Source organism: Fukomys damarensis, unplaced genomic scaffold (assembly GCF_012274545.1).
Source record: "Fukomys damarensis isolate Sample0158 unplaced genomic scaffold, DMR_v1.0_HiC HiC_scaffold_30, whole genome shotgun sequence".
NCBI lineage: Eukaryota > Metazoa > Chordata > Mammalia > Rodentia > Bathyergidae > Fukomys > Fukomys damarensis.
The window spans coordinates 57613081-57624620 of NW_022900942.1; the positions used below are offsets into that span (position 1 = coordinate 57613081).

General features: G+C 38.4%; 1 protein-coding gene across 3 annotated transcripts in view; it reads left to right on the forward strand.

The window, feature by feature from the left end:
* Positions 1-11540, forward strand: part of Osbpl1a (oxysterol binding protein like 1A) — a 179880-nt gene that overhangs the window by 83585 nt on the left and 84755 nt on the right. The window contains exon 1 of one of the 3 annotated variants that reach the window (XM_010643816.2): positions 29-154. The exons of the other annotated variants lie outside the window; for them this stretch is intronic. The gene's annotated coding sequence lies outside the window, so the exon portion shown is untranslated. Of the gene's footprint in view, positions 1-28; positions 155-11540 lie in introns of those variants that run through there. 3 annotated transcript variants of the gene reach the window in all.

The window sequence follows — 11540 nt, forward strand, 5'->3', positions numbered from 1 at the left end:
TCGAGGGATGTGAGTAGATCCAAGAATAGTTGGACGCGTGTGCGCTGAGCTGAGCGGAGGGGCGCGAGCGGGCGCTCCCCTCCGCGGAGGGTCTCGCCGCGTGTGTCTACCTCGCTGCCTCCGGGAAGGGCCCCCGGGAAAAGCCCGACTACTGGTATTTTTTTTTTCCTGGCTAAATATTATTATTAGGTCAGATCGGGCTGGAGTGGGAGGAGTAAGAGTGAAAGACGTTATTGTCCTAAATAACCTTCCAAGTTAAGTGATTTTTTGCATGTCTCTATTCTGGCTGACATTGAGATGAACTTAGCACCGGGGCTTCTGAGGCCGCTGAAATTTCAAGATTACGCGGGGCGGGGTGCATGCGTGGATTGAAGGGAGAAAGGGAAAAAATAGATTAATGTTGGGCAGAGGGGAGGTGGCTTTCAACTTTAATGTTTTGGTTTAGGATTTTTCATTACTCATGGGCTTTCTTTGTAGCCCAAGCCAGCGGGGAATCACGTTCCCTACCATTCAGAGGATGTGGCTAGTTGTTTTGTGTTTTCAGTTGTCCTGGATTTTTCTGGATTTGGAGGGAGGGTAGATAGAGGTGCCAGGGAGGAGCTTGGAACTGTATAGCTTTTCTGAGTTATTAAGGCTATTAAAAGTTTCTTAATTTTAATTAGGTTCAAAGACAAATAAGGCATCTCATTTGGAATGCATAGCATTGTTTAGGAAGCTTTTCAAAGAAGAAAAATGCTTGAAATTCGTGTTGGTGGAAGTGTTGGAAGGCTTATAATATGGGTATCTAGATGTAAACTTTCTTTTCAGCTTGCCACAACAAAGTTAATCTGTCCTCCAAGTGTTTGGTTTTTAGCACGGAAGTGGATGACTTGGCACGGTAGCACAGGTTTGATCCTAAGTAGATTTTGAATCTGGACTTGAAGAAGATCAGAATTATTTGAACCTCTGTCCACTATTATTTTCACTGGAGTTTTAAAGAAAAATTTTGTCATTGTGGATATCCCATAGGTGCTGGACTTGGGGCTCCCCTTTTCAGGAACATTTTAAAAGGTTAATTTTTGGGATGGTGGTTAAAAGTGAGTCATGTGTTGTTAATCTCCTTGTGCTCAGTTATGCACTGCAGAATTGGGGAAAATTAAAAAGCTGGCTAGCTTTTCCATATTAAAAATACATGCATTTATTCAAATTAAGGTAGTTTATAAATACAGTACAGGTACATTTAAAATACTCTGTTTAAAGTAACGAAGTAATGGGCTGGGGACTTAGCTCAGTGGTGCCGCCGCCTGCCTCGCAAGTGCAAGGTCCAGAGTTAGATTCCCGGTACCAAAAATATAAATAAATAAAGTAACAAAGTAATTACGCAACATCATAATCTGCACTCATACTTTTATTCTTACAAAAGATTTGATAAATTTGTTACTATTTATGGCATTTGAATATATCACTATCACCTCAGAATTTTAAGACAAATTTAATACCCTTTAAAAGTAAAAATATAAACCGGGCATGGTGACACATGCCTGTAATCCCAGCACTCAGGACGCAGAGACAGGACGATCACTGTGAGTTTCATACCAGCCTGGGCTACACAGTGAGTTCCAGGTCAGTCTCAACTACATAGTGAGACCCTGTCTTTAAAAAAAAATATATAGAGAATGGTTGCCTGGTACACATTAATCAACGTATTTTAATGTTTAAATTTTCCTCTTTTATATATAACGAAGGACTGTGCTGCTGTAAATTAATTTTGAAAGTACTAGATTATAAATTACACATACAAAAAAAAGTTCATGTAAATCATGTAAAATGAAGCTGAACTTCATTTTGATAACTTTGGGGAATTTTTGAACATGGGTAGCATGGTCTCATGGTCTGTGTGTGTGAGTGCACTTGTGTACGAGCGTTGTTGTACTTGATGTGACCTATAATCTATCCTGACAAGCTTTTGTATCTCTTAGTGGTACAAGACTGCAGTTGTCTGCCTCATTCCCTCCATATTCCTAGTATAGAAGGCCTTGCCTGCCTTATATTCAGGTCATTTTGAATGAGTTGTATAAGCAGACATCATTTTCCTTTTACTATAACCTCAAAGTGTTTAACTTAAAACATTGTTATAACAGTCTACTGTAAGTTTGATACTTAACACTTCATGTAAAGTTTCTTTCTTAATTTGTTAATATTAACCTCGTCAGAGACTGCTAAACCCATCTGTCTGCATAAAACATAGTTTATTACGAGGAGCCAGGTAACAGAATAGATTCCTATACCCCAGAAACAGTAGAGAAGGATGAAGTCTAGGAAATCATTCCTTATACAGAGGAACTAGTCTAAATGAATAGAAGAAGCAGGCTCTTTTTGAAGGATTTTGGAACTTATTTTGGAATCAGTGAAAGATTTTAATTGTGGAGAGATTTGATCAGATTTGCTCCTTTTGAAAATGATTAGAGGATGGGCCTCTGAGCAGACCACCAGGTGCAAGAAATTGAAGAGATAATCAGGGCCTGAATCAAGTTAGTGACTAAAGGGGAGAAAAAGAAGATAATAGAAAGATGCTTCAGAAATACAGAACATAAGTAGGAGCTGACAATAGATTGAATGTGTGGAATGAAGGGAAGGCGGCATTAGAGGTAACATCCAGCTTTCTGCCCTAGGTCACTGTATGGAAGGTGACTAAGGCAGGCATAGATGGAATGCAGGAAGATGAAATACTTTTGGACATGTTGACACATCCTTGTCTTTGTAAAAAAAAATATTGGGAACAATTAGTATTGGGAGTCACCTGGATGAACATGGTAATCATGCCTAAGTGGTGAGTACTATCTTGTAGGAGTAGAACTTGGAAAAGTTGAGTCTGTTGTTTAAAAGACAAGTGGAAGGAAGGGTCCAGCAGGGACTACTGAGAAAAAACAGAGAGGCAGGAGCAGGTCCAGAGTTCAAAGGGGGAAGAGCACTCCAAAGAAGTGCAGGTAAGAACCAAATTGTGTCCCCGGGATTTGGGAGCCAGGTAGTCACTGGAGGCTGAGGAGAGAAATTTGAGAGGCACAATGTAGGATCCAGCCAGATTGCAGTGAGCAGAGGAATCAACAGGAAGGGAGTGAAGAGGAGAGATGGCAAGGGGCTAGGATCCAGTCGCCCTGGACATGACAGTCTATGAATAGTGACAGTTCTTGTTTCCTCCAGTCCATATGCTTTCCATTTATTTATTTGTTTGCTTGTTTTGTTCTTAATGTGCTGGGTAGGACCTTCAGGTTAATGTTGAATAGGTCCTCAGGTAGTGGGGCTCCTGTTCTTCCCTGATTTTAGAAAAAGATACATTTTAAACTTTTAATGATTTACTGTGGAGGATGATATTTAATAAATACCATTTACCAGATTAATGATACTTTCATTCTTGTTGGATTTTTTAATCAGGAAAAAATGTTGAATTTTATCCCATGTTCTTCATCTATTAAGAGGATTTTTTTTGCAAATGATATTTGTATACTTCTAAAGATAAACCATCCTTGGGATTCTGGAATTAAAGCTAATTTAGACACGTGTTTTCTTCAACAATCTCTTCTGTTTAGTTTATTTTGTATTTTAGTATCTGTTCATAAGTGAGATCAGCTTGTATTTCTTTTGTATTCTGTTTTCATTATAGTTTTATATCTTACCTCTTAAAATGTGTTTGGGGCTCTATCCTCTATTGCTGTTCTCTGTAAGAGTTTGTACAAAATAGAAATGGTCTGTTCCTTGAAAACTTGGAACTTTGTTGTAAAACTATTCTATCTTTATGAGTTTTTAAAAACAAATTGAATTCTTTAATGGTTATAAATTTTAATTTTCTGTTTCTTTCTCTCTTTTTTTGTTCTTTTTTTGTTTGTTTTTGTTTTTTGAGACAGGGTCTCACTATGTAGTTGAGACTGACCTGGAACTCACTACGTAGCTCAGGCTGGTCTCGAAATCACAGAGATACTCCTGCCTCAGCCTCCCGAGTGCTGGGATTACAGGTGTGCACCACCACGCCTGGCTAATTTTCTGTTTCTTTATGGGTCAATTTTGACATGTTAAATAGTTCCAGGAATTTATCTTTTGTTGAAGTTTTGAAATTTATTGTTATAAAGGTGTTCATACTGTTCTTTAATCTTTATAATTTATGTTGGATCTGCAATCATGTATTGTTTTTCTTAACTGTTCTCTTCCCTAGTACCATATGTATTTGGATATATTTGAAAAATTTTTCTTTTAAGTGAATTATCTCCTTTCCCCTGCTCTTTCAGTAAGTTTCATTAAAGTTTTATTTGATGTTTCAAAGAACTGACTTAGCTTAGGTATCTTTTGTATCCTTTTCTTTTAATTTAATTTTCTCTGTCACTTTCTTGCAGTTAATTTTTCCGTATGATCCATACATTTGTAACTCTCTGGCTCCCTGAAAGTGGATAATTTGTTCAGAATTTTTCCTTTGCCAGATTTTAAGTCTTAACATTTTTTAGTTCTAATGATTTATAATTTGGTGACCATGTCACTGCTGGCTTTATCCATTACTTTATTTTATGGACCCTCGTATTTTGTATTTTTGTAGACTCCTTTTACCAAGGTGTGTAGTGTAGGTACTGCCCTCCTAATTTGTAAGACACCTAAAACCTGCAGAAAGTTTTGGTGATCTCCAGTTTTTCTTTTCCTCCTACTGCCTCCCGTTTCCATGGCTTGGCCTTTCTTTTCATTTCTATTCCTACCTAGCTGCTCACCACCCTCTTTTCCCCTTACCTCAATCTTTCTTTTCTATACCTTGTTGCTTTGAGTGGTAGAAGAATGATTGTTTCCTTGTTGCTTTCCCCCCAATTATTTTCTTCTTTTATTTTCTACCTTTCTGCACTTTGAGGATTTTTCCATCATCTACAGGATACTGTGTCTTTCTCTTTCCTTCTCTCCAGAGCCTTGGCCCCAGCACCAGGGGGAAGATAGCAGCGTGACCTGTTTCTGATTTTCTTTTAATGCTGAGTGTTCACTATTTTTTACCACCCAATCTTTTTTTATTCTCCATACAACCTAACTTGGGGAATGCCTAGGAAGAAAGTAGACTGTGGATGTCAACCTGCCTCTGTGAACTTCTGTAGCTAACTCCTTTCTTGCTGTTTAACTCTGGGCAAGCAATATTCCAAGGCCCACGTTCTCCCTGTGCTCTGTGGAGTTTTTAAACACAGGTCTTTTTTGTGTACTTCACAAACTGTTATGAGACTCAAATGGGATAATGGTAAACCCTGTTTTTCACATTGAGATAGTTTTTCTATGCTGAACTCTTGGGAAGATCTTTTAAAAGGGATTTGTGCACAATTCCAGGACAGAGTAGTATGGTTTGTGGCACAGTGTGTTAGATGAGAGAAACCCTGATGGGAAGCAGTAGGTGGTTACAGGAGCGACAAGAAGCAGAGGGGTTGTGCTCAGTGGTTGAGAGAGTTTCAGGGGAGTTGCCTGTCCCCTAGGAGAAGGGAGCTCATAACCTCCAAGCTGCAGATGTGAACATGTTGTTATGTACAGGAGCTGGATTCTTTAGTGATGTCACCTGATCCTTTACCCAGCTCTTACTGGCTACATTCAGGACCCTGGGCTTTTCTGACCTTTTTCTGAGAAATCAGCTGTCATTTACAGTAATTTTTTTTATAAGGAAAATTTTTTTGATAACTGAGTTCTAAACAGCTGGTTTAGAAATGATGTTTTATGAGTATAATTCTTACTAAACTTCTTGCATGTGAAAGAATGATTTAGTTTTGAACATTTCTACTTCTTTTATTTTGTATTACGGAGTCATTATTTAAAATTTCAGTCGTAAAATTGGTCTTGTACAGAATCTAGTCTCTTGCTTTTCAAAGGATGGAGGCAGATGCAGATGCCAGTACAAAAGACAGATAAAAGTAAAAACATTCTGAGCCACAAAGGCCACTCCATAAACAGTTTGAAAATGATTGATCAGTTCTGCTTTATTTTACAGAGAAGATAAAGGCCTAGAGAAAGAATTGTGTAGTTCTCAAGCTTATGTAAGTAGTAGCTTGCAAAACTTAGAACAAAATCTGGCATTCTGCATCTAGATTTAGTGCTGAAGAACAACCTAACTATAAACATACATGATTTGAATTAATTAAGCTATGTTCATCCGCCAGATAAGCCCCTTTTTCAAATGAAAATCTATCTTTTTTCAAAGCTAATATGTGGCTGTCTGTACAAGCTATTTTTCAATTTGACAAAAGGGTACCAAATTTAGAAATAACCAGATGGCCAAGAATATTGAAATGTCTTCAGATTTTACACAGAATACCCATAGTCTTGGTTTTTAACAGAAAAGTGCTGTCCATATTTTTGGGAAAATTTTGTTGGTAGAAGTTGCATTTTAAAAGAAACTGGACTATGTCCATTTCTCTCAGTATTCATTTTATCCTAAGATGAAACTGTCAAAATACTACAGTAATGCTGGGGATTTAGCTCAGGGGTGCTCCTGCTTGCCTTGCAAGTGCAAGGACCCAAGTTCAATCCCTGGTATCAAAGACAAAGTAGAGAGTAGACTTTTTTAAATTTTCAAAAAATGAACCCTCCCTGAGTTGTATGTTTTGAGTTACACCCTCAGTTTCTATTGAGGAGCTTCAGGTAATAAATCAGCTTTAATGACATGATCATTTTTCCCTCTTAATTTTTTTGTTCCCCTATTTATTACCTTGTTTGAGAAATTAGACCAAAGGGCAAAGAGGGAGTTTGTTTTCCCTAAAGAACTGATATTTTTTCTCCTTGTGGACAATTAAAAGAGTGTAATTGATTGTATTCCTGTTTCTGTTTTGGCCTTAAGAGAATTGATAGCCAGATTTATGGCTTGTCCATAGCACCTGCGTGGGCCCCTCCACTTAGGGGTCCTACTCCAATACTGTTAGAAATTATTCCTTCTTTCCATGACCTCATAGCTTGGCAATCACTGGGTTGCAGTATTATCCTACGGAATCTCCTGTTTATGGCTGGCTCCATTGCATGTACATGCCATGTTTTTTCACCCACCCACTGTCCATGGACTTTTGGGTTTCTTCTTCCCTTTGGCTAATGTAAAGAATCCACTCCACTGTGGGTGTGTACATACCTCTTTGAGTCTCTGACTTTATTTTTTTTCAATGGATTGGTGGATCATATGGCAATTCTGCTTTTCATTTTTTTGAGGAATCACTGTGCTTTTTTCCATAGCAGTTGCACTATTTTATATTCCTATCAACACAGCCATGCATTCTGCTTTCTCTGTGTCCTCATGAGCTCCTCTCCCCCTTTAGTAGGAGCCACCATAAGGGTGTGAAGTGTGGGGAAGAAAGGTTAATGTAGAGTTAGCATAGGAAAATAAGAGAATATATGTTTGAATCTCAAAGGTGGAAAATATGAATAAAGGGATTTGATCCCAACACTCTGAGACGTTGAGGCAGAAGGACTGCATCTCAAACCCAGCCTGGGAAACTTAGCAGCCCTATCTCAAAAAAACCCCATAAGGCACAAGGTACTCATGTGTGGGCATAGGGTTGGGGTGGACATGTAGCTCATTGTAAAGGCCCTGGGTTCAGTCCCCACTACTGATAAATTGATATACTCGAGGATACATGAGAACTAATAAAGTAGGATATGTATTTCTCAAAACCAGAAAAATGATTAACATGGGAACAGAATAGAGAATTTAACACTATATATTGAGATGATTATTATTTGATCTTTAGCCATACTTAGAAAAACAAGTTTCTAGAAAACTGTGAAGTCAAGGAAAACTTGAAGACTGAAATTTAGGGAAGAATTTAACTGTAAAACTGTCAAGGGGAGGCTGGGGGTGGTGGTGCACGCCTGTAATCCCAGCACTCAGGAGGCTGAGGCAGGAGGATCGCTGTGAGTTCGAGACCAGCCTGGGCTACATAGTGAATTCCAGGTCAGTCTCAACTACATAGTGAGACCCTGTCTCAAAAAAACAAAACAAAACAAAACAAAAAAACAACTATTACAGGGATCTTAGAGATCATCTGATTTTCTTCCATCTGTAGGAATCTTATCTACAACGTCTGCCAGCCACTGTTTTTATGCTGTAGGTTAACATTTCCATCCATGAATTTAGAGGTTAGGATGTAGGGGCTTGAGCCATGCAAACCAGGGTTTGAATGCAGACAAGTGGTCACTAGCTGTGGGGTCTTAGGTGGGCCATGTAACTGGTAGTAGTGACCTGACAGTTCTCGGGTGTGAGGAGCGTCCAAGGCAGTATGTGTTCAGCATCACCAGTGTTAGTTCCCATGGTACCACAGGAGAAATATGAATGCTAGTTTAAACTTTATTACAGCAGATTTTATCTCCCCTCGCCTCTATTAAATTCACACATCCTCTGTGCTCTGCATCATCAAGTAAAAGCATACTTAACCATTTGTGACCATTTCATAGGTATTCATTTGGAGAAGTTAATAAGTTCTTTTCCCTAAGCCAAACATCTCCAAGTTGCATGAATGTTACACTGTGTCAAGCTTTCCATAGTTACTCGTTTCCCTTTTCACTGGTCCTTCTCAGACTTTCTTAGAACATACACTCTGGAAATGGGTGTAGTATTCCAGGTGGAGGTTGAGCGTAGCGCAAGTGGCTTCTTGGTTTTTTTTGACAGGGCCCTGTTCCCCCCGGGGCCTGTTTCACTTCTCACTCACCCTTCTCGCTCCATTCTGAGGACAGTGGCCTCTTGTTCCACAGACTAGCGAGCCCATTCCTCCTCCTCAAAGCTCACCTGCTCTCTGTCACCCCTTGGCAACCTTTCACCCAGTTCCACCTCCTCAGTGGGAGGACTGGGACCTCCTGGTGACTCCTGGTGACATCCCTGTCTTCCAGAACACCCTTTTCCCATCTTAGATTGGTTTAAGTGCTTGGTGTTTTCCACCACCTGACATCCTCGATATTCCAGTAATTTATATTGTTTCTTCCCCAGCCATAGACTGTAAATTCATGAGTGCAGGGATTCTTGTTTTATTTACTGAGTGATGATTCCCTGTGGCTTGGAGTAGGTGGGTGTTAGGTAAGTATTCATGTGGTGAAGAGCGCAGAATGAATCACTAGGTTGCTTACAAGTTGTGTAATACTGGGCTTGAGAAGAGCACTTGAGAACCAGTTCGTAGTTGTTGGTCACATGATTTTTCTTGTGAAGGGGTCAGAAAAGACGAGTCTACCCGAAGAAGGGAAAATAAGCCATGTTCATCATTTTAGGACTTTGAGAATTTTTAAATCACTTTAGTTTAATAATTTATTTTATATAAACTTTCATTTGCTCATAACATTCTTATATTTTATAAGACTATTGTTTATTTAAAAGGGAAGATTTTCTTTTTAAATTTCTGATTAGAGCTGTCCAAGTAGTGAGCTTAAGATAAATGATCTTCTCAACTCTTAGAGCAGCCAGAGCTCCAAACTAGCTGCTCAGAGTCTCCAGTGTGCCATGGAAATACCACTTCTGCTTGTGTCATGACAAGCAAAACAAGGACCACTGTTTTAAGATATTTAAAAAAATATTTCCTTCTACTGAAGTTTAACTTACTTGTGATTCTAGCATATTTTAATCCCCCTACCCCAGTTTGAGAGCCCTGGAAACTTGCTGAAATAGAATAAAGCATCAGCATTTTATATGAGGAAGCCTACTGTCTTTATGGGCTTAATAATATTTACCATACACAGAAATCTATTTTAAAAGACAGAGCTAAAAGCATTTAAAAAGTAGATTTGAAAATTTTGTTATAGATGCACAGTAGTTCTCCACAGAAAAAAGGCAAGAACTACTTATTCTTACAGTAATGTGGATGAATCTGAAAAAAATCTTTCACTGAATGGAGGAAGCCAGACCCAGAAAAGTAAATTTATTTATTTCGAGTTCCAAAACAGGCAGATAAAATCTGGGATGACAGAATGGTTGACTGGTCTGGGTGGAGAGAAGGGAAAGGGTCTGTGAAGGCTCCCCTGAGAATGTGGGTTAAGTGGATCTAGAAATGTGTCTCGGTGGTGGTGCCTGTTATGTGGTACATATATCTGTAAAATTCATTGAACTGTGCGTCTAAAATGAATGTGTTACATGTAATCTCAATAAAGGTCATTGAAAAAATTAAGGTTAGAGCTGGCTCACACTATGTAATTCCAGCTACTTGTGAGAGAGGCTGGAGAATCTCAAGTCCAAGGCCAGGCAATTTAGTCTCAAAATAACTAATGCTGTCTCAGAATAAAAAGGCTCAAGAAGTAGCTCAGTGGGAGAACTGGGTTCAGTTCCCAGTACTGCAAAACAACAACAACAATAAAATTAGAGTTGCTATAGTGTTACTTCTTCTATAAATAACATTAGTCATTTTCATTAGTGAAACTATTAAGTACAGAGCCCGTGAATGACCTCTGAAGATGAGATTTATTTAGATTATGTTAAACTTCTCTGCCTTTAAAAAATGACAATTTGCTGTGCTGTATCCTAGAAACTTTAATGTAAAAATATGTAACAGGTATGAATCTGCTGAGTGAGTAGAGTAGTCATCTGTTTTTCTGTAGAAACATGGTTTTTAACCATGAGGAGATGGGAATGTGCTTATTAGCAAATTCTCAGATTGTCATCTCTACTAGACATCTGAGAAAGCTGTGTGTTCTAGTTCTACGCTGTTTGAGAGTACCTTGTTAACATTGTTTGACATTTGATATATTGCAAATTTAATGTGAAAATGTGATGATGCAAACATAGATGTGTTTAAAAATGTTTTGATAATTATGAAATTATACAGTATGTATGGCAAACTGTTTTCTACGTGGAGAACTTGAGACCAGAGCCCAGGAACCCCTGGTAAGATTTTGGCACATTTCAGTTCATTCATATTGGTGTGCAAACACACACATTATACATTGCTGTTGAGCATCCTACATTGTTTGCTGTCAGAGGGAATATTTTTCTTTGTCATATCTATTCTTCAAAATTTTGTTTAAGACCAGGGAAGAAATACTTTCATTTCAACTTTCAGTGCAGAAGCAGTCTTGCTTCCTTGCCTTTCTTATTGCTAATTGGCATTGTTTCTTATAGCTTTATTGAGGTAACTATTGGTGTGTCTAAACTCTGTGGTTAAAGTGTAATGAGTTTTGATCTGTGTTTACTTTGGTGAAGCCAGCAACATAGCCGAGATAAGAAGCACTTCCTCTTTGTAGCCTCCTGACCTTTCCTCTGCCTCTGTCCACAGGTGACTTTCCATCACTAGAGAACAGTAGAAACTTTGTAGAATCTCCAGTAGTTTGTTCTTTTGGAAGGAAGAGGTCTGGGCTCTTTAATTCACCACAGTCAGTTTTTAGATTCGTGTATATTGTTGCCTGTATTGATACTTCATTCCTTTTTGTTGCTGAATACTACTTTTTATGTCTGTACCATGTGTCCATTCACTGTTGAGGGACAACATTAGGTTATTTCCGCTTCTGAGCTATTTCAAATAAAACAGCAATATTTGTATACAAGTATGTGTGAATATAATCACTTTTTTTTTTTTTTTTTTACTGGGAATTGAACTCAGGTATTT